At 46.0% G+C, this 24,432-nt stretch overlaps 1 protein-coding gene across 3 annotated transcripts in view; it reads right to left on the reverse strand.

The window, feature by feature from the left end:
• Positions 1–24,432, reverse strand: part of pik3cd (phosphatidylinositol-4,5-bisphosphate 3-kinase, catalytic subunit delta) — a 214,945-nt gene that overhangs the window by 151,821 nt on the left and 38,692 nt on the right. For all 3 annotated transcript variants that reach the window (XM_080215123.1, XM_080215121.1, XM_080215124.1), the window contains exon 3: positions 6,846–6,956. The gene's annotated coding sequence lies outside the window, so the exon portion shown is untranslated. The remainder of the gene's footprint in view (positions 1–6,845; positions 6,957–24,432) is intronic.

Raw genomic sequence — 24,432 nt, forward strand, 5'->3', positions numbered from 1 at the left:
CAACTCTTCATCCTTTATTACCACTTCTTGCAAACAAACACAACAGCGTGATTTACTGTTCAGGGCTAGAGGACAAAATAGGAATATCACTCCTTAATTCGGTTAAAATAAATTCTGTTCAAAAACCTTTCCCTGAGCTACTTTTGAGGATTAAGGAATTTCTTTGTATTTTAAATCATAGAAATCACAAAAACCCTACAGTACAGAAAGAGGCCATTCAGCCCATCGAGTCAGCACCGACCACAATCCCACCCAGGCCCTACCCCCATATCCCTATGTATTTTACCCACTAATCCCTCAAAACCTACGCATCTCAGGACACTAAAGGGGCAATTTTATTACCAAGGCCAATCAACCTAACCCGCACATCTTTGGACTGTGGGAGGAAACCCATGCAGACATGAGGAGAATGTGCAAACTCCACACAGACAGTGACCCGAGCCGGGAATCGAACCCAGGTCCCTGGAGCTGTGAAGCAGCAGTGCTAACCACTGTATGAGCCTTTTGCATGAACTTGCCTGTTTCACCTTTTTTTAAAAAAATTGAATTCTTGGAGCAGGCTCCATGGGCTACTTTTGTTCCGTGCTGGAGTGTGTGCATATTCTGTGCTGGCATGCCCCTCGCTCGCATGTGGGTGTCACTGGTAGGGTCAGTAGTTATTGTCCACTCCGTGCTGTCCAGGGGAAATTATGATACAACTGACTGCTTTGCTCAGGGCAGTGCGGACTGGAGCATGTTGCTGCAGGACTGGGAGTTACAGACCAGCCATACAGTCAGAGTCCAGTCCAAAAAAAAAAGCATCATCTGTATCAAATCTTTCACAACTTTAGCACCTTCTGAAGCTCTTTGCAGCCAATGAAGCAATCTCTGAAATGGTGCAATGTAGGAAATGTGGCATCTGATTCGGGCACAGCAAGCTCCCACAAACCGCGTAAATAATAAGTGATGAACAGTGAGTCACTAAATAACCTGTTTTGTGATGGCGATTAAAAGCCATGAATGAATCAATGTTTTTTTTTCCACGAGAAGCTGATTGCTTCATGGTCAAGTATTACTGCTGTTGTTTATGATTTAATATCTAGATTATTTCATTCTATTTAAACTGAACAGAGAAAGCAGAGTTAAAGAATGGTTACAGCTCAGACGGAGAGTACTGGGAGCATTGTGTGTGTGTGTGTGTGTGTGTGTGTGTGTGCTGATTCACTGCAGCAGCCTCTCACCAGTTCCACCCCACTGTCTATTCGCTGTAGCTATTGGAAAAGTTCGGGGGAGGATATAAACTGTGACTTTATTAGGTTAGATGTCCAGTAATATCATTACCACTTTACTACACCAGATGTTGCTGTTTTGTGTTCATTCTCAAACATCTACGCTCCCGAGAAAAGTTTGTACAAGTCAGTAAACTCTCTAATAATAGTACATTAATCATAATTTACTTACTTCTGATGCACAGCTGTTTCAGAATGGACAGCTGCTTTTAACCAACAGGTTCGAATCCCACCATGGCAGGTGGTGGCATTCGAATTCAATAAAAATCTGGAGTTAAAAGTCTAAGGATGACCATGAAACCAGAAAAAAAAAACCATCTGGCTCACTAAGGGCAATTAAGGAAAGGAAATCAGCCATCCTTACCCAGTCTGGCCTACGTGTGACATCAGACCCACAACAATGTGGCTGACTCTCAACTGATTTCTGATAAAGGGCAACCAGGAATGGGCAATAAATGCAGGTTAAAAAAAACAAGATACAAACTTAAATCATATCCTCTGATTACCTGACACTGGTTGTACGATCCACGTGATTAGGAAGGAAGGAATGTTGGTGTTTATTGTAGGGGCAAGGGGAGTATAAAAGTAACAAAGTGTTGCTACATAGGTACAGGGCCTTAGTGAGACCACACCCTATGGTATGGTTTTGGTCTCCTTGCTTACGAGAGGATACAACTGCATTAGAACCAGTTCAGAGAACAACCCAGCACGGGACACAGGCCCTTCGGCCCAACGAGAGCCTACTCCCACTGATTAGATTTACGATTGTCACATACGTTGATACAGCGAAAAAGTATTGTTTCTTGGGCACCATACAGACAAAGCATACTGCTCATAGGGAAGGAAAGGAGAGGGTGCAGAATGTAATGCTACAGGTCACAGTTAGAGTGTTGAGAAAGATCAACTTACTACAAGGTAAGTCCATTCAAAAGTCTGATGACAGCAGGGAAGAAGCTGTTCTTGAGTCAGTTGGCGTATCACCTCAGACTTTTGAATCCTTTTCCCGACGAAAGAAGGTGGAAGAGAGAATGCCCGGGGTGCACGGAGTCCTTAATTATGCTGGCTGCTTTTCTGAGGCAGCGGGAAGTGTAGACAGAGTCAATGGATGGGAGGCTGGTTTGTGTGATGGGTTGGGCTTCATTCACAACACTTTGTAGTTTCTTGCGGTGTTGGGATTTAGAAGAATGAGAGATAATCTTAGTGAAGCTTGGGATCCTGAGAGAACCTGACAAGGCAGACACTGAGAAGATGTTGCTCCTCGTGGGGGAGCCCACACTCAAGGAAACAGTTTAGAAATTGGAGGTTTCCCATTTGAGACCGAGATGAGGGTCATTGATCTGTGGAATTCTCTCAAGGCAGGTTTCTGACTGAAGAGAGTGAGGAGTTATGGAGGGAAGACAGGAAAGTGGAACTGAAGTCACAGTCAGGAGAGAGTAGGCTCGTGGGGCTGACGTAGAGTAGTATTAGGATCTGGCACATAAAGGGTTAATGTGGGACAGTGATGTAAGACAACACATGACCTCTATCTAGGGGTCAGTCTAGAGTTGGACAGAACTGTAGACGCAAGTAAGCTTGGAGAAGCTCCTATTTTGAACCTTTAACGGTATAACAGCTAACTGTCCAGGGGCTCCCAGTCTCTGCAGGTTGGTGATGCAACCTCCAGGTCTCTTGCTCATCTTCATTTCTTCATTTGAATAGACTCCAGGAAGTCACAAAGATGAGGCTCTGTCTTCTTAGAGAAGAGTTTGTGCAGATTCTGGTTCACATTCTTCTCCATGTGCAGAGCTCTCTGCGTTGCCTCCAGACCATTCCTCCACTCACCCTGCTCCAGTTCCTTGCTGTCCTTCCTCTGCTAATCCCCCGACATCAAGGGGCAATTTAGCATGGCCAATCGACCTAACCTGCACATCTTTGGAGTGAAGGAGGAAACCGGAGCACCTGAAGATTTATGGCTAATGAAGTACTCTTGAAGTCACTGTTCCAATGTAGAAAAAACTTCAGCTAATTTGTGCACAGCAAGATCCCAAAAACCGCAGCGTGATAGCGATCAGGTAATCTGTTGATTAAGGGGGAAGGATTGGTCTCAGAGCACCAGGGATCTCTCTCATGGTCTTGTTCAAATTAGTGCTGTGGGATCTTTCGCATCCACGTTAGTCCCAGACAGGACCTGGGACCAACATCTCGCCCAAAAACTGGTACCTCTGACAGTGCAGCACTGGAGGACCGGCACAGGCTTTGGAGATCTCAGAGGGATTTTGAGCCCACAGCCTCTCTGACTCCGAGCCGGCAAGTGCTACCCTGAGCCATAGTGGACACGCACAACTTTGTTGATAGAGCCAAACTCAAAAAAGTGAGGGATTGAATGAAACAAATGGATCAGGGAGGTCATCCTGTCAGCCAACGATAAATGGAACAAGCGTAAAGGACTAATACTGGTCTCACAACACACATATTAAAATTATTCATTCCGGGGATGTGGGTGTTGCTGGCTGGGCCAGCATTTATTGCCCATCCTAACTGTCCTTAAGATGAGTGGTTTCAACAGATCATGCTACCCAGGCCCTATCCCCATAATCCCATATGTTTACCCCCTTACCACACAGCCTAATTTAGCATGGCCAAGCCACCTAACCTGTACATCTTTGTGGGAGGAAACCGGGGCACCCGGAGGAAACCCATGCAGACACAGGGAGAATGTGCATACTCCGCACAGACAGTAACCCGAGGCTGGAGTTGAACCCAGGTCCCTGGCGTTGTAAGGAAGCAGTGCCCCAGATCTCAGGATTAAAGTTAAAGTTAATTAATTAGTCACAAGTAAGGCTTACATTAACACTGCAATGAAATTACTGTGAAATTCCCCTAGTCGCCACTGTCCGGCGCCTATTCTGGCCAATGCACCTAACCAGCACGTCTTTCAGACTGTGGGAGGAAACCAGAGCACCCGGAGGAAATCCACGCAGACATGAGGAGAGTGACCCAAGCCAGGAATCAAACCCTGGTCCCTGGCACTGTGAGACAGCAGTGCTAACCACTGTGCCACCCTGGGATTAGTAGCCCAGTGACAATACCACTGCCTCCCTCTGTACCCAAAATTCTAATTCAACCAAGATTGCTTTACAATAGCGAAACATGGAATTCATTCTGTTCTAAATAAACCAAAAAGAGAAAACGCTGGAAAATCTCAGCGGGTCTGGGCAGCATCTGTAAGGAGAGAAAAGAGCTGACGTTTCGAGTCCAGATGACCCTTTGTCAAAGCTAAAAGGCACAGAAAGCGGGAGATATTTATACTGCAGGGGGAGAGAATGAAAGATGAGTCATAGCCACAGAAACAAGGGGGGAGGCTGCTAATGACAGCCCATAGAGAGAATAGTAAACGTGAATGGTCATTCATTCTGGTCTATCTCACAGCTGACTCACAACCATTTCTGTTGCACAAGTTCTTTCTCTTTGCAGTGTTTTTTTAAACTGCGGATGAATTGGGCTCCTGCCGGAAAAACGAACCAACAGATGAAAGAAAGGAAACCAGCAGGTTTTGTGCAGCTGCAGCCCTCAGTCAATAACAACACGCTTAAACTGTCACATTCACTTTTCACACAAACCTCTCGCTACTGACTGCAGCAGCTCCTGACACCAGCAGCCAATCACATCGTGGCTGTCACCGGAGTATAATTTGCTGCTCGACCACCAGAGCTTCTCAGAGGAAAGGGATCAGAGTTCAGTCACTCCAGGCTACGAGGAAGGACACTGACCAATCCCACTCTATTCACGGCACTCGTATACAAGCATAAAAAACAGAAAATAGGAGCCCATTCAGCCTCTTCCCACCTTTCAATACGATCACGGCTAGGATGTTACTGGGATTTGATGGTTTGGTTTACAAGGAGAGGCTGGATAGACTGGGATATTTTTGTCTGGAGTACGGGAGACTGAGGGATGATCTTATTGAGGTCTATAAAATAATGAGAGGCATGGACCAGCTAGATAGTCAATATCTTTTCCCAAAGGTAAGGGAGTCTGAAACTTGAATCATACAATTCCTACAGTGCAGGAGAGGCCATTTGGCCCATCAAGCCTGCACTGACTCTCTGATAGAGAGATTATCTTATCCAGGTCCTATCCCTGTAACCCCACACATTTTCCTTCTTGGAACACTGAGACAGAGCTCTGAGAGAACAAGATTCTCACAGTTGAAGTAATGAGGAACAATACCAACCACCCACAGATTCTACAACAGATACACAATTCAATACCTGTATTAAAAAATGAAAAGCAGAACTCATAAAGCAACAGGTTTAAGTATTGGAATATTAATTAAATAGAAACTGTTACTCAGAAAATCCAATTGTATGACAAGTTATTTTTTAATTGAATTATAGAATCCCAACTGTGCAGGAGGAGGCCATTCAGCCCATCAAACCTGCACCAGCAACAATCCCATCCAAGCCTATCCCCATAACCCTGCTAGTGCCCCTGATACCAAAGGGCACTTTAGCACGGCCAATCCACCTGACCAGCACATCTTTGGACTGTGGGAGGAAACGGGAGCACCCGGAGGAAACCCACGCAGATATGGGGAGAACATGCAAAGTCCACTCAGACAGTCACCCAAAGCTAGAATTGAACCCAGATCCCTGGCGCTGCGAGGCAGCACTGGTAAGCACTATGCGACAGTGCCGCCAATATTTTAGAGAGACACCTATATGCAGTATAATGTGGATAAATGTGAGGTTATCCACTTTGGTAGCAATAATAGGAAGACTACTTGAATGGGTTCAAATTGAAAGAGGTGGACACTCAACAAGACCTTTCATCAGTCGCTGAAAGTAAGCAGGCAGGTACAGCAGGCAGTAAAGAAGGCAAGTGGCATGTTAACCTTCATAGTGAGATCATTTGAGCATAGGGATATTTGCTGCAATTGTACAGGACACTGGTTAGGCCACACCTGGAGTATTGTGTGCACTTTGGTGTCCTTATCTGAGGAAGGATATCCTCGCTATAGAGGGAGTACAACAAATTTTACCAGGCTGATCCCTGGGATAGCAGGTCTGTCACATAAGGACAGGCTAAGTCAGTGAGGATTATATTCACTGGAGTTTAGAAGAATGAGATGGGATCTCATAGAACCTTACAAAATTCTAACAGGGTTAGACACAGTAGATTCAGAAAGAATGTTCCCAATGGTGGGGGAAGTCCAGAACGAGGGGTCATAGTTGAGGATATGGGGTAAACCTTTTAGAACTAAGGTGAGGAGAAATTTCTTCAGCCAGAGGGTGGTGAATGTGTGGAATTCACTCCCACAGAATGATTTGAAGAAGAAATTAGATCTAGCTCTTGGGGCTAAAGAGGTCAAGGGATACGGGAGGGAAGGGGGGAATCAGGCTATTGAGTTGGATGAGCAGCCATGATCATAATGAATAGTGGAGCAGGCTTGAAGGGCTGAATGGCCTGCTCCTGCTTTTGGTTTCTATATATCAGGATTTTCTGACCCTCCCCCCAGCGGGATCTTCCGGTTCCTACTCCAGACGGAGACTGAACAAGTGAAGCAGGACTGCTCGAGTAACAGAAACAAGCACCAACCTTATTGCATCAGAAGTAAACACGAGTTACAGAACTCCCGGTTCCATCACCATCCGTCCGACTTTCCACTGAAACAGCTTCACACTCGCGCCGGCATTTTCCAACTCGCTTCTGAGGATTAAAAAAAATAAATAAAACATGGTCAACGTGGTGATATGCAAAACCTGAAGTATTACCGAGAGGAGACAGGCCCCACTCCGAGATAAACCAGGCAACATCATTGGTCTAATTCACAACCGTTCACTTGGACCTTGTGCCGGGAGATTGTAAATATAAATATTGTAACTTAACCAACTTGTTCATAAAAGAACTTTAGAATTTGCTCGCTTCATAATTAAAATTCCAATTCAGAAAGACAGAAATAAAAGGGGGAAGAAAATTATAAAAAGTTAAATATCAAAAGCAAAGTATCATAAACCCAGTCAGTCTGCGGGTGTTGGGAAAAATGATTTAAAATCATAGAGTCTCGACAGTGCAGACGGAGGCCATTTGGCCCATTGAGTCTGCACTCTGATAGCCCTATCCCTGTGACACCATGTATTTACCCCATAAATCCCTCCAACCTACACATCCTGGGAGATTAAGGGGCAATTTAGCATGGCCAATCCACTTAACCCGCACAGCTTTGGAGTGTGGGAGGAAACTGGAACACCCGAAGGAAACCCATGCAGACACGGGGAGAATGTGCGGACTCCGCACAGGCAGTGACCCAAGACTGGAATTGAACCCGTGTCCCTGGCACTGTGAGGCAACCACTGTGCCACATTTCAGATGCGAACAGAATATTCTGCCACGGGCAAATTCCAGAAATATGAACCAATCTTTTCAGAGGCTGTGTACCTTTTTCTAAAAATTTGTTTGTAGCCTTTGGGCGTCGCTGGGTAAACCAACATTTATTGCCCATCCCTAATTGCCCTTGGAGAGGTGGTGGTGAGCTGCCTTCTTGAAATGCTACCATCCTATGGTGTAGGTACACCCACAATGCTGTTAGGGAGGGAATTCCAGGATTTTGATCCAGCGACTGTGAAGGATCGGTGTTATATGGTGTGGGGCTTGGAGGGGAACTTGTAGGTGGTGGTGTTCCCAGGTATCTGCTGCCCTTGTCCTTTTAGATGGTAGAAGGTGCTGCCTAAGGAGCCTTGGTGAGATCCTGCCGTGCATCTTGAAGATGGTACACACTAATGCCAACGTTTAATAGAACCACAGAAAATTACAGCTCAGAAACAGGCCTTTTGGCCCTTCTTGTCTGTGCTGAACCATTTTTCTGTCTATTCCTTTGACCTGCACTTGGACCATATCCTTCCACACCCCTCTCATCCATGAACCCGTCCAAGTTTTTCTTAAATGTTAAAAGTGACCCCCGCATTTACCACTTTCTCTGGCAGCTCATTCCACACTCCCACACTCTCTGCGTGAAGAAGCCCCCCCCTTAATATTCCCTTTAAACTTTTCCCCTTAACACATGCCCTCTGGTTTTTTTCCCTCCCCTAGCCTTAGTGGAAAAAGCCTGCTTGCATTCACTCTATCTATACCCATCAAAATCGTACACACCTCTATTAAATCTCATTCTTCTACCCTCCAGGGAATAAAGTCCTAACCTATTCAGTCTCTCTCTGTAACTCAGCTTCTCAAGTCAACAGACAATGGTTTGTCAGTGGTAGAGGGATTGAATGTTTGTGGAAGGGATAGCAATCAAGCTTTGTCCTGGATGGTGTCGAATTTCTTCAAAATCCCTCCAGAATTTCCTGTTGCTGTTTATAGAGAGAGCCAATCTCCAGCCAGCTGGGTGGCTTGTTTAGCAGGAAGGGCAGGTGTGGATCCCAGCTGGTCTGGGAAGCCCCATTCCCTTTCCCAAGCACCGGCTTGTGCCAGTAACACCTCACGACACGTTCCAGACGCTCGACCGACGACTGATTCCTTCGGCAGATGTGGCAGCCCGTTTATCCACAGCAGAGCCCGGGACAAACTGAGCCTGCTCCCTGGTGTCTTTGCTCCAAGGAGGAAGGCAGATATCAGGCAAACTGCCTGCCGTTTGTACATGAACTGCACCTCGAGAATCAAGCTGAAATGTCAGCCCGGGATAAAGGTTCAAGTCCTGGAACAGAACTTGAAAAGTCAAGTCTGACGGCACTAACTGGATGGTGAATTAACAGCTTAGCTGTAATATCAATCGCTAAAAGGCTGGGAGATTTCAACATTGTACCGGGAATAAGCTTACGCATGTATCCACACAGACAAGCCCAAAAATGAACAATGACATTAATGTGAAGCTCCGACAGTCAAACGAGACTTGATGTAAAAGTACTGTCAGTGTATCTCCACGCTCCCTATCCTTTATTGCACAAGAAATATATCCCTGGGTCACCTTAGTGCACAGAGGGCAGGGAGTTCCACACTCAAACCCCACCCTGTCAAGTAAACTCTGCTGCCCTCACCATGGCAATTGCACAGAGATAACAACATGACTGATGGCTTCAACCATTTGCCATGGCAACGATCTGTTGCAACCCACCTTGGCGACACAGCGGTTAGCACTGCTGCCTAACAGTGCCGAGGACTGGGGTTCGATTCCTGGCTTGGGTCACTGCCTGTGTGGAGTTTGTCTGTGCCTGCGTGGGTTTCCTCTCAGTCCAAAGTTAGGTGGATCGATCATGCTAAATTGCCTCCTTAGTGTCCCTAGATGTCTATGTCAGATGGATTAACTGTGGTAAATGTGTGGGGTTATGGGGTGTTGGGGGGTGGGGGGGAAAGAGGTGATGGGCCAAGGGAAGATGCTCTTTCAGAGAGTCAGTGCAGATCTGATGGGCTGAATGGCCTCCTTCTGCACTGTAAGGTTCCTATGGTTATCAGTTTAATACTTTGAATATTAAAAACAAGACTTAAAACATAGAAATGTTTTAAGCACTTTTTTTTAAACCAGTATTCATTTTTAGCATTATTTAAGCATTTAAAATGGAATCAAACCTCTTGGATTGTATTTTGATTTTAACAGTTTGGATTTTGACCCTCTGATAAGCCAGAGGCAGCTTTTACACAAAGTCGGTGAAAAGTAGAGCTTTTTTTCATAACAGAGCAAAAATCATTGGATCATCCTTGAGAATACACAATATTTCACAAAGATAAATGTGTTATAACTTGTAAAACACAACACAATCTGCTGTGAGGGTGGAGTGATGTTTAAATGACCCAGCCTTTCCTGTAAATCCTGGGGCACTTACTGAGAGCCAAGTTTACTAGTTGGGAAGTACTTGGAAAAACCTGGATGCAAGTCACTTACAAGTTCAGTTGGGAGTCAGAGAAGATATTTTCATAAGGAAGATTATTGGAATATCAAGTGCTTTGCTACAAGCGACAGCTGAGCCAGGGGCTCGGGCCTCAATAATAAATAAACTAGAATTAGGAGAGACTGCAAAACATTTGTTAGTATCTTTTTCGCAACAGTATTCTAGTTACTCTTCCAAAACTTTTAACAGAATCAGAACTTCAATTCTAGGAAAAGCGAATGGGGCTGTCCCTCAGAACAAGGGCTGCGCAATCGTCTGCCTTGTTTACAGATAGTTATAGAATACAAAAATCCAAAAGTTTATTTATTAGTCACAAGTAACACTGCAATGAAGTTACTGTGAAAAATCCCCTAGTCGCCACACTCCTGCACCTGTTCGGGTACACCGAGGGAGAATTTAGCACGGCCAATCCACCTAACCCGCACATCTTTGGACTGTGGGAGGAAACCCACGCAGACACGGGGAGAATGTGCAGTCTCCACACAGACAGTGACCCAAGCCGGGAATCGAACCCTGGCAGCAGTTGTGCCACCAACCGGGAACTTAATTGAAAACGTAATCATTACATAAATGGTGGATCTTTTTAAACAAATCAAAAGGTTAATTTTTTTTATTCATTCGTGGGTCATGGGTATCACTGGCTGGCCAACATTTATTGCCCATCCCTAGTTGCCCGAGGGCAGTTGAAAGTCAACCCCGTTTGCTGTGGTTCTGGAGTCACATGTAGGCCAGACCAGGTAAGGGTGGCAGATTTCCTTCCCTAAAGGACATTAGTGAACCAGATGGGTTTTTCCGACAATCAGCAATGATTTCATTGTCATCAGTAGATTCTTAATTCCAGATTCATTTATTGAATTCAAATTCCACCGCCTGCTGTGGCAGGATTCGAACCCAGGTCCCCAGAACATTAGGTGAGTTTCTGGATTAATAGACTAGTGATAATACCATTAGCCTCCCAAAGCCCTTTTAGCATCTTACTGTTCAAAAGTATACTTATTGTTTGTTAAAGTTTATTTTTTACACATTGATTGAAATGAATTTTCCAGACATTATTATTGCAGATACACATTTAGACTCTATGTGTAGAACAGACTTACTCAAGCTAATGGTCCCTTTCTCTGCGCACATTGACTCTGTGTTGAAAGTGCAAGGAAACAGATTTGAAGTTTATTTATTAGTTTAACAAGTAGGCTTCCATTAACACTGCAATGAAGTTACCGTGAAAGTTTCCTGGGCGCCACACTCCGGCGTCTGTTCGGGTACACAGAGGGAGAACTTAGGAAGACCAATGCACCTAACCAGCCTTTTGGACTGTGGGAGGAAACTGGAGCACCCGGAGAAAACCCACGCACACATGGGGAGAACATGCAGATTCCGCACAGACGGTGACCCAAGCCAGGAATCGAACCCAGGTCCCTGGGGCTGTGAAGCAGCAGTGCTAAGCACTGCTCTTTGGAACAAAAGCTTGGTCAAAGACGCAAGTTTTGTTCTCTAAGAAAGAAATATCAGAAGTCAAACTACACATTCGATGATGTAGATAAATCCAGAGCAAGCCCTGGATACTTTAGTCCCACTGCTAGTGCAGAAACAGCTTTAGGTCCTGTCTACAACAGTCCCTCTAGGTCCTGAAGAAAGTCCAGACTAAAGAACATTATTTTATGCTCTCTCATTGAACCATGTGCATGATAACTGTTACAATCAGCTTCCTTCCTTGTCAATACACACAGTGTGCAAAACACTAACATGTTCTGCAAAGCGCTAAACCCAACAAGAGGAGGAGAACGATTTGCAGAATATTTAGATACAAAGCAGCCAAGGGCTGTGACCATCACAAACATGCATCACGATTCCGTGAAGCTTCAGAAATAGTCTATTTCAGCTCCCTCTGAGCAGCAGAGTCCAGTGCATCAACGCCACATAGTCACCCAATAGGGCTCTGCAGCAACACCAAAGGGGTAGAGAACAGGGAGAGAGAGAGAGAGAGAGAGAGAGAGTGGGACTGGGGAGAGAAAGAGAGAGAGAGAGAGAGAGAGAGAGTGGGACTGGGGAAAGAGAAAGAGAAAGAGAGTGGATAAAAGCAAATTACTGCGGATACGGGAATCTGAAACCAAAAGAAAAAACGCTGGAAAATCTTAGCAAGTCTGACAGCATCTGAAAAGAGCTGACGTTGTGAGTCCAGATGACTCCAGATCAGCTCTGACCAGGGGTCATCTGGACTCGAGGCACCAGCTCTTTTCTCCCCTTGCAAGTGCTGCCAGACCCGCTGAGATTTTCCAGTCTTTCCTCTTTTGGAGAGAGAGAAAAAGACACACACACACACACACACACACACACACACACACACACACACACACACACACACAAAGAGAGCACAGCTGGGAAGAGAGAGACAGCTGGACTGGGGAGAGAGAGTGAGTGTGGGACTGGAAAAAGAGAGGAGAGAGACATACAGAGAGAGAGAGAGAGCGCAAGAGGGACTGGAGAGAGAGAGGGAGAGCGCGAGTGCAGGTCTGGTGGGGGGGGGAAGAGAGCATGATGTAGGGGGGAGAGAGAGAGAGAGATGAGTAAGTGGAGTAGGGGAAGAGAGAGAAATGGGAAAGAGAGACCGACCTTCCAGGGGTTGTTCACTCCAGGGTCAGACTGGGCCCTAACTCCAGCATTGATGCAGAGTAAAACCATTTGAATCAATATTCCTGCCACGTTTAGAGATTTTCTGTTTTTATGAATGCATCCAAACCTATAGCTTCAGGTTCGATATCCACACCAACAAGATCCCAGCTCCAGCTCACCTCCACCTCTGTTATACTCTCACTGCCTGTGATTCCTCACACTGAGAGGAAAGTTCCTCCAATCAAATACTGGGACAACAAAACCCATCCACAAACTTATTCCCAGACCATAATTTCCAACCGTCTCCATGGCAACAGAGAGAAGCAGAGACAGACAATTCTTTTTATTCATTCCGAGGAAATGGGCATCGCTGGCTGGGTCAACATTTATTACCCATCGTCTGGGTCTGGAGTCACACGTAGGCCAGACCAAGGAAGGACAGCAGATTTCCTTCCCTAAAGGGCATTTGTGAACCAGATGGGTTTTTATGACAATCAACAACGGTTTCATGGTCATCGTTTGACTTTTAATTCCAGATTTTTATTGAATTCAAATTTCACCATCTGCCTTGGTGGGATTCGAATCCAGGTCGCTGGAGAATTACTGTGGATCTCTGGTTTACTAGTCCAGTAATAATACCACCACACTACTGCCTCCCGTAACTCTGCCCTGGAGCTGTTCAGCAACCCTGGCCTCAGTCTGACAATGTCCCAACTCCTCATCTTCAAACCCTTCCGTGGTCCCATCCCTCCCGATCCCTGTCACTCTTTTACAGCCTTTGTGACATCTTCCACCTACGATTCTGGCATTAGGAATGGAGAGACGGTGGTGTCATGGTAATGTCACTGGACTAGTAATCCAGAGGCCCAGGCTTATGCTCTGGGGATGTGCGTTCAAATCCCACCACAGGAGCTGGTGGAATTTAAATTCAATGAATAAAATCTGGAATTGAGAGAAACAGCGACTGGAAAAGTCTCGCTGTTTGTGGTAAAAACCTATCACCTGCTAATGCCCCCTTAGGGAAGGAAATCTGCCATCCTTAACCAGTCTGGCCTACATGTGACTCCAGATCCATAGCAATGTGGTTGACTCTTAACTGCCCTTGAACTGATTGGTTTATTTGGCCATTTCAGAGGGCAATCAGGGATGGGTAACAAATGGCGGCCTTGCCCATATCCCTCAAGAGAAAAAAAATCTACAATAATTAAGAGCGTTCCTGATTTAACCGCTCCACCACTGACAGCTGTGCCTATAGCTGCCTGGGCCCCGAGCTCTCTTCATAAACCTCTCTCTCAGGATCACAGAATCCCTACAGTGCAGGAGGAGGCCATTCAGCCCATCGAGTCAGCGCCAATCACAATCCGACCCAGGCCCTATCCCCATCACCCCATGCATTTCCCCTAGCTAGCCCCCTGAGACGAAGGGGCAATTTAGCTTGGCCAATCCACCTAACCTGCACATCTTTGGACTGTGGAAGGAAACCGGAGCACCTGCAGGAAACCCACGCAGACACAGGGAGAATGTGCAAACTCCACACAAACAGTGACCCAAGCCGAGAATTGAACCTGGGTCCCTGGCACTGAGAGGCAGCAGTGCAAACCACCGTGCTGCCTTTCTTTAAGATTTTTAAATCCATCTTCTTTAAGATTCTCCTTAAAAATCTACCTTTTTGGTTACATGTCCTGTGTCTCTTAATGGTCTGATTATCATATTGTTGAGATACACAAGCGAAAGGCATTGTTTAATTAAGTATCTTGGGCACATATAAAGGGAGACCGCTGAGACTGTTGGAAATGGTAGATGGGAGACAGATGCATGTAATGCTGCATTCTGCAAATAAAGAAAAGGGTTTTGCATCTAGTTTCACACTTCAGCATCTGGCTTGGAATCCAATAATGCAGATAGTCGCATTTTTAATCGATTGTGCTCTTGTGGCATTTTGCTACGTTCAAGGAGCCAGATAAAAGCAAGCTGTCATTACAGTGTGAACACAAGTGGAACCTGTTAACCATGTGGTCAGCTCAGAATGGAGCGGATGATTAGAAACCAATAGCGAGATATGTTTAATTAGTCCACGCACACGCACACAAACACAATAACAGGAAGTCCAACTGCAGAACAGAAACTACATGCACGGCAATTCAGAAAAAAACCACCAGCAACCCTGCCACCCCCCCCCCACTCCAAACCCGCACTCTCCCCACACCCACCCTTACCTCCCCCCACTTCTAACTAACACTTTCTCACAATAGCCCCATTCTCGATTACAGCCTTGTAGGGGAAGCTGCCTATTTTAACAACACCTTCACTACAAGGTGTCCGTTCTGACAGCGTTTCTGGGAAATGTAGGGGTGGGGGAGACACGATACTCAAACCCACAGCAGATGGACAAACCCATCTACCGTGCTTTGCGGCTTCTCTCAACATCTATTCCGTAGTTAAGTCCACTCTGCCGAACCAGCCATTTGGGGAAAGTGTCCTCAAAGTGCCAGGGTCTAAAAAAAGAAGCAGCAGAATACATCACATCCTTATCGTTTACCAGGGGGTTTCGGAGCTGCTTCGTTGCAAAAACCAAATTCGTCTTCACACGGCTTTTACCCACCAGCTTTCAAGCTAAACCTTCACAGTGCTCAGAGAGACATACTGCTCCGACTGCAAGCAGCCACAACTCCCTTTTAAATTCCCCGCAGGTAAAAATAACTGAAGCTCCCACCAAAGTACGTTACCCATAATCGCAATACCCACAGTCTTGGTTCTCACCATTTGTGAGGAACAGTGGCACCGAGGTTAGCACTGCTGCCCCACAGTGCCAGGGTCCCGGGTTCGATTTGACAAAGTGTCACCTCTTCTCTCTCCTTACACATGCTGCCAGACCTGCTGAGATTTTCCAGCATTTTCTCTTTTGGTTTCGATTCCCAGCTTGGGTCACTATCCGTGTGGAGTTTCTCCCCCGTGTCTGTGAGGTGCTCCAGTTCCCTCCCAAAGATGGGTGGACTGTCCCATGATAAACTGCCCCTTCAGCGTCCCAAGATGCGTAGGTTAGACGGATTAGCCAGGGGGAATGTGTGGGGTTACGGGGATGGGGGGAGGTGGAGGCCTGGATAAGATACTCTGTCAGAGAGATGGTGCAGACTTGAGGGGCCAAATGGCCTCCTCCTGCACTGTAGGGATTCTATGTGGATGCAAAACCTCTTATTCTCCAGACACAGTGCTGAAAGGGTATTTGTCACTTAGTTAAAAGTGTGAAGTTGGATCCTCCACTGACCCGAAATAAATCAGTTTCTGTTAGTGATGAAACAAGATTCCGTCCATTAATCTACAGTGTATTTCCACTGAGTTCTCCTTTAGTTAATGGGATCAGACTTTCCTGGTTTTTGGGCTCTGATGTCTCTCTGTTAAAAATGCAACATAAAATGAACACGAGCATTGCTGAAAAAAGAAGATATGTTGCGGAAACCTTTTGTCTTGCACCCATCAGGATAACCCACAAGAATACCAAATGTAAAGGGAGCATCAATTGTCAACTGCTAACCTTTTTCTAGGCTATCACCCATCCCTGGTTCATTCCCTTGGGCAACGACTTGACCAGAGTAAACCTGCCTGGTTTGAATTTAAATAAAGCTTGGCAGTTAACTGTCAGCCATCAGTTAATCAGTGCTTTCTCAATAGCAACACCTATAGCAATCAGAGTCTACTTGCCAACCAATCAGCACTCTCTCATCATCAAGTACAAATTCTTGTTCTCTTTACATTTGGTATTCCTGCAAGGTGTCCTGATGAGTCAGAGGTGAAAAGCTTCGACAACATGTCTTTTTTCAGCGAATCTCAACTTCCATACTACCGAGCCAGATATTTATAAAGAAGGAACAAGGAACACACTTATGTAAACTCAACTGTTGGCTTCTGCTGTTACAGCACGTGGAGGAAACTCTCAACAAATTGATCTCAAACTCAAAGAAAATATCAGTGGATGTGACACTGGGTCCAAATGAACTTGAACTTATCTACCACAACACCGCTGCCCTATCCCCCCCCCACTCCCAGTGCCCCAAAAAACAAACTGAAATCTGGATTAAATTAATCTGTCCATCACTGGGCTTTTGGCAGGATTTTGATTCCTTCTTCCATTGCCCCAGTGGAAATCAGAGAGAGAGGGAGGAGAGTTGATGAATCCAGCCTACTCCAACACCATCCACTGGGAGAGAGCACAGGGGAGCAGTTCACAATCCTGCACTTGGCAGTGCTAGACCTCTGAGAAGAATGCAAGGAGATGGGAGTCTCCATGTTGCTGAGTTGGGGACAAGTATCATTGGTGCCACACAAATGCCAGGCAATGACCTTCACCAATAACAGACACTCTAACCACCGGTCCTTGACATGCAATGGTGTTACCGTCACTGAATTCTCCACTGTCAACATCCTAGAGGTCACCGCTGACCTGAAGCTCAGCTGGACTGGCTACATAACCCCAGTGGCTACAAGAGCAGATCAGAGGCTAGGGATACTGCAATGAGTAACTCACCTTCTAACTCCTCAAAGCCCACCCATCATTCGGCCCATCGAGTCTGTACTGACCACAATCCCACCCAGGCCCTATTCCCCCAACCCCACACATTTACCCTGCAATCCCCACGACACCAGGGTCAAATTGGCATGGCCAATCAACCTAATTCACATATTTTTGGACTGTGGGAGGAAACCGGAGCACCTGGAGGAAACTCACACAGACACGGGGAGAACGTGCAAACTCCACGCAGGCAGTGACCCGAGGCCGGGAATCGAACCTGGGTCCCTGGCACTGTGCGGCAACAATGCTAACCGCTGTGCCACCTTGCTGCCCAGGGTGGTTATGAAAAAGAGGAACGCACTAGGGAGGTTACGAAAGAGGAACTGTTTGGGGATGGCCGCCACCAGCTGGGATGGTTAACGGCAGAGTTTGGCGCCTGTGTTCCATAACGTGACATCAATATTAAACAGCTGGCACAGAGTACCATCTGCAAGTGTGGTTCCCAGCAGCAGTGGTCAATTTCCACTTCCTTCCCACCCACTAACGATTAAAAAAAGCAAAGCTGCACGTGTGGGAGGCTCGAGGATATATTTAGCACGAATGGGGTGCGAGAATCTGAGATCTGGATTCCGCAGACAGCTAAATTAAACCTGTCAGGGCAATCTGTCGCACTTTTGCGACAGGGTAATGGGAAAAGGGCAGGAGAATGGGACTCTCTGGCTAGCTCCTTCAGGAGGTACGATGGGCTGAATGGCCTCCGTAACGTGTTGTGTTCGTAGTACAGCTGGGGAAAATCTAGCTACAAATTAACACCGTGGGGTTCTCACTGCCAAAGCGACCCACACCAAAACTGTGCAACTTAGAAAGTGGGCAATTAATGACCCAGAGAGGTTCTTGTTGTAATTCATGGAGAGAAATTCACACTTAGTAAAGTGTCCTGAGACATACAAAGCTCAAACTGTGGGAGTGAAGTCACATCACTGTATCAATATTATGCAAATTGTATTATCTCTTGTGTCTTTTTTTAAACTATGTTCTTTGGGTGTAGGCGTCTGTAGCAAGGCTAGTATTTACCACCAATGTCTAATTTCTCCTTGAGAAGGGGGCACAAAGCACTCCTTGGTCCACATGGTGAAGGTACTCCCACCAGGGCGACAGGTAAGAGTTTCCTCGATTTTAACCCAGCAACGAGGAAGAACATGTGTCCAAACCAGATAGGACAGGCTTATAGAATAGCCTCGAAGAATGGCACAGCACAGAACGAGGCCATTCAGCCCATCGTGCCTGCGCCGACTCCTTGAAAAAGCTTTCCAATCAGTCTCAGTCCTCTTCCCTTTTCACACAGTCCAGCTATCTTTCCCCTGAGTATTCAGCCCCCTGACAATTATCGTTGATTCTGCTCCCCACCATCATTTCAGGCTGTAAATTTACTGTCCTTCAGTCCGAATCCCGTCTCGCCGTGAGAAATAACAGGAGGACTCTGCAACTAACGGGCAGAATCAGTGAAAGAATGGCTGTGTAAAGTAGGACCCACAATGATCCATCACACAGAATTCCGACAGTGCAGGAGGCCATTCAGCCCATTGAGTCTGCACCAACTCTCCGATAGAGCATCTTATCCAGACTATGGCCGTCACCGGCAAGGTTTAGCATTCGTTTCTCATTCCTAACTGCCCCGTCACAGCGAGTCACCCCCAGTGGACGTGGGGGAGCATTTAAAATCGCTGTGACTGTAATGGCCCACCGGATGGAAGGAGCTGTAAAATCATGGCCCTTGGTGGCGAACTGCCTTTGTGAACCGCTATGGTCCACTTGGAGTAGAGACATCCACGCTGCTGTTAGGAAGAGAGTTCTCCTCCAATTACAGCTGCAAGGTCAGCGCGCAGGTGGTGAATGACTGTTCCCAGTTTCCAACAGAGTCAATAATAGTATTTCTTAGCTTTACAGACTCAAATAAAACATAGAAACCACACAGAGGAAGGGAAGTGAAACTCTAAAGAACTGAATGTATTCAAGAGGCGGTTGGATATAGCACTTGGAGTGAATGGGAGCAAAGGTTATGGAGAGAAAGCAGGATTAGGTATTGAGTTGGACAATCAGCCATGATCGTGATGAATGGTGGAGCAGGCTCGAAGGGCCAAATGGCCTCCTCTTCTATATTTCCAGACTATCTATCCCACCTCATACACTGTAGTATTCACCTTCAGTTGTTTCCCTGCCATGAATATATGATTGTCCACAATGATTAATGCTATTAGCTCCTCCAAACTCTGTTGCCCCGAACCAACATTCACCAATCCTCTTCACCCATCACCCCCTCTGCTTGCCCCCTGCTCCACATTGGTTCCAAATCCAACTCCAACAAACCTTCCATTTTAACATTCTCATTCTCGCATTCAAATCCACCCCGGGCCTAGCCCCCTCCACCCCCGTCATCTCCTCCAACCCTACAACAACCCCGAGGTATCTGCACTCCTCCGATTCTGGCCTCTTGGACATTCAATTGTCCCAGCAGAGCGATAACCCTACCCTTCGTTAACCAAATCTCTGAACCCCTCCCCTTCTCTGGCCTCCTGACTGATGTCCATTCCCCAATCAACATCATTGAAACGGATTATTTGGGTCTTGCTGTGTATAAATTGGCTGCTGCATTTCCCACAATTCAACGGTGGCCACGCTTCAAAATGTCTGTCACTGGCTGTGAAATAAATTGGGCACCCTTGGTCTTGGACAACATTATTTAAATACAAGTCTTTCTTCTTTTTTTGTTAAAGACACTTCTTAACATCCACCTCTGACCAAACCTTTTAATCAACTGTCCTAATATCTCCTCATGTGGCCCTGTACCAAATTTTGGTTCATAATAGAATATCTACAGTGCAGAAAGAGGCCATTCAGCCCAAGGGCTCTGCACCGAATTTCTGATTGATGCTATCGTTCTGGAGGGAGTGAATGTTTGCGGATAGGGTGCCAACCAAGTCCACTGTTTTGTCCTGGACGGTGTTGAGCTTCTTGAGTGTTGTTGGAGTTGCACCCATCCAGGCAAGTGGAGACTATTCCATCACACTCCTAACTTGTGCCTTCGAGAGGCTTTGGCGAGTTACTCACTGCAGTATTCCCAGTCTCTGACCTGCTGTTGTAGCCACAGTATTTACATGACTAGACCAATTCTGGTTCAATGATACTGATAGAGGGACAGGTTCAGTGATGGCAATGCTGTTCAATAACGATTACTGCTGTCACCCCTCTCCATTGACGTGCTACACCGCTCCTCTGAAATCCAGTATAGGGTGAGTAGGAGCTTCCTTCACTTAGAAACTACTGTCCCAGGAGAGGTGGTGGGGGAGGTTGGAGCAGGGAATTAGAGAGTATGGGACGGGGAAGGGGATTGCAAATCCTACAGAGTCAGAGGAGCGTTCCTGCTCCACCAGATCTCTGGGAAGTAATGAGAGGGCAACTGAAGAACCTTGAGCTGGACAGATCTAACACTGACCCCATTCATCAAATGCATAAAGCCCATATCTAAAGGGATCCAACACCTAGTTTACACAGGCACTTGGGAAGCCGATAGAACACATTTCACTGAGGGACCAACACCTGCACACATTGGACTCCAGCTACCTGGGCTGCTTAAACCCAATCGCTGAACAGAGTCACTTTCTTTTGCAGATTTGGGATTGACCCAACAGTGAAACCAGTTCCAGGTACAATGATGCATAAATGTGCAACGTTAACGCTCTGTGGAGAAACAAAACACGTGGAACTGTTTCGGGAGACAGGACTGTTTCCCCAAGAATCTTCATTTCTTCATTCATTCACCACCTCATGTCATTCATCCCTGACCACAATTTGATTTATCATTGCCACATGTATCAGTATACAGTGAAAAGTATTGTTCCTTACGCGCTATACAGACAAAACATACTGTTCATTGAGTACTTAGGGGAGAAGGAAAGGAGAGAGTGCAGAATGTAGTGTCACCGTCATAGCTAGGGTGTAGAAAAAGATCAACTAAATTACAGAATCCCTACAGTGCAGAAAGAGGCCATTCGGCCCATCAAGTCTGCATTGACAACAATCCCACCTAGGCCTTATCCCCATAATCCTACATATTTACTCCGCTAATCCCTCTAGCCCACACATCCCCAGACACTAAGGGGCAATTCAGCATGACCAGTACATCTAACCCGCAGATCTTTGGACTGTGGGAGGAAACTGGAGCACCCGGAGGAAATTCACGCAGACACGGGGAGAATGTGCGGAGTCTGCACAGTCACCCAATCCGGGAATTGAACCTGAGACCCTGGAGCTGTGGGGCAGCAGTACAAACCGCGGTGCCACAGTGGTAGATCTGAAGGCAGCAGGGAAGGAGTCATTCTTGAGTCAGTTGGTACGCGACCTCAAACTTTTGTATCTTTTTCCCTGATGGGAGAGAGAACGTCCAGGGTGTGTGGGGTCCTTGATTTTACTGGCTGCTTTGCCGATGCAGCATAGAACATTACAGCGCAGTACAGGCCCTTCGGCCCTCGATGTTGTGTTGATCTGTGAAACCAATCTAAGGCCCATCTAACCTACATTATTCCAATATCATCCATATGTTTATCCAATGACCATTTAAATGCCCTAAATGTTGTCAGGAAGTGTAGACAGTGTCAATGGATGGGAGGCTGGTTTCAGTAGACGGACTGCGTTTTGTTCACCACCCTTTGTAGTTTTTTGCAGTCTTGGACAAAGAAGGAGTCGGACCAAGCTGTGAATCATCCAGAGAGGATACGTTCTATGGTGCATCCAATCACAAGTGGCCACGATGTCCTGATCCAGGAAGAGAAAAAGTACAGCAGGAGGGTAAAGAAATGGAGAACTGTGCATTTCTCTGTAGATTTGAGCAGAAAGCCCTCCTGCTTGATTTCTAAACACCAGGGAGCTGACAAAAGAACACAACATTCAAAGACTCAATGAAGCAAAAGATGGTGCGAAATATTGGTAAGCGCACAGGAAAGCTTCGGGGAGATAGGAGTTCAGTCAACATTCACGAGAGCTGACCAAGAGAGTGATGCTGCTATCAGGGCGAGCGATCGGACTCGAGCGTGAAACAGCGGTGCCCGTAAAGCTATTTTATGAAGAAGGATGTTTTAATGAGTTGCGCACTGAAAGCTCCCAGGGACAAGGTGTTCAGATCGGCAAGGGGAACTCGTGCAGCCTCTCAAGAAACAGTCCCTAAGAGAACCAGCGAGGTAGCCGAAACTTTGAACAGCCTACCATCAGCTCCAAGACAAAGCCTGGTCCTTTGGTGCGTCTGTTCATTACCACTGATGTGAAACATGGATATAACTGGCATATCTCAGCTCATGGGGTTCAGTCTTGCTGTTAATGACACAATTGGCAGGGGAGCAAATCAATGTGCTCCCATGACCTGACCAACATTCCTCCCTCAACCAACAGCATCAAAAACAAGTTAAATAGGGCAGCACGGTGATCAGCACTGCTGCCTCACAGCGCCAGAGACCTGGGTTCAATTCCTGGCTTGGGTCACTGTCTGTGTGGGGTTCCTCCAGGTGCTCCGGTTTCCTCCCACAGTCAGAAAGACTTACTGGTTAGGTGCATCGGCCATGCTAAATTCTCCCTCAGTGTACAATCGCTGCAACGTGGCGAATAGCGATTTTCACAATAATTTCATTGCAGCGTTAATGTCAGCCTATTTGTGACTAATAAATAAACTTTAAACAGTCGGTCACTGTGTCTTTGTTGCAAATATTCACCCATACTGTATCAACGTGGGGAGGCGATGTCCAGGTGCTAGCATCGCTGGACTATTAATCCAGAAATTTAGCTAAGGTTCTGGGGACTTGGGTTCAAATCCCACCATGGCAGAATGGTGGAATTTGAATTCAATAAAACATAGTTGGAATTAAGAATCTACTGATAACCATAAAACCATTGCTGATTATTGGAAAAAAACCCATCTGGTTCACTAATGGGAAGGAAATCTGCCATCCTTACCCGGTCCGGCCTACAGGTGACTCTAGAGCCACAGCAATGTGGTTGACTCTCAACTGCCCTCTGAACAAGGGCAACTAGGGATGGGCAATAAATGCTGGCCAACCGGGGACACTCATATCCCATGGATACATGTTTAAAAATTGCACATTCACCAAATAGGAAGTACCATGGGATATTTCTGAAATGTGATAAAGGATTTATGAATTCCAGCTCTTTGTTTTTGCGCAGAGTTTAATCTTTGCAAAGTGTTTGCAGGACTTTGCCCTGTATTAACAAGCACTCGATGAATGGAAACATTGCAGACATTTGTCACTCTCGGAGCTGTTTACATGCATGGGGAAACTTTGTTGAGAGGATTTAGCCAAACAGAAGTGAAATTAAATTCTGGTTTATTCACATTTTTTTTTAAACCTACTCACGTATAATCGTACTTCTCTTTAATTTCCCATGAGATTTCAGTCTCGCCAATAACTCAGAACCATTAAAAAAGTTACATTTATTCAAAGCTTAAAAGTAAAATAAAAGAGTGCTCATTTCAAATGTGCATCACTGCAAATTCCAGGCCCTTCTAGAAATTACCTCCCATTCTTTCGTTTGTACGACAGGGACAAGAAGTTCCTTTCTTTTCCAGTTATTGACATAAAGGGAACTGAGACTTTCTCAGAAAAGTATCTTTGTCATTTCTTAACTTGCTATTTTCCTCCATTTACTCAGGCGCCTAGATCTTTTTGCTAATTTTATTTTTGTTCAGTGTCAGGACACTGTCGCTGAATATTTGGGTCAGCACATTAGCATCGTAGAGTTGCTGTAGTGCAAAAACATTCAGCCCATCAAGTTTGAACCTACTCTCCAATAGTACATCCCACCCAGACCCTAACCCCACATATTTACCCACTAATCCCCCTAATCTAGACTGGGATACGAAGGGGAAATTTAGCATGGCCAATCCACCTAACCCGCACATTTTTGGATTTGAAATTGAATTTAAATTCCACCAACTATTATGGTGGGATTTGAATCCGCTTCTCCAGAGTCTGGGCCTCTGGATTACGATACCATTATCACAACCCCACCATCCACCCATAATCACCGTTGTAATGTTTGAGATAGTATCAGAAAAGTTTACTCCTAAATATTGTCTCCTCCCTGAGTCAACCTGCCCAGAGCTCGAGAAGGAAATGTTCTA

Source organism: Carcharhinus amblyrhynchos, chromosome 30 (genome assembly GCF_965287045.1).
Source record: "Carcharhinus amblyrhynchos chromosome 30, sCarAmb.v2.hapA, whole genome shotgun sequence".
NCBI lineage: Eukaryota > Metazoa > Chordata > Chondrichthyes > Carcharhiniformes > Carcharhinidae > Carcharhinus > Carcharhinus amblyrhynchos.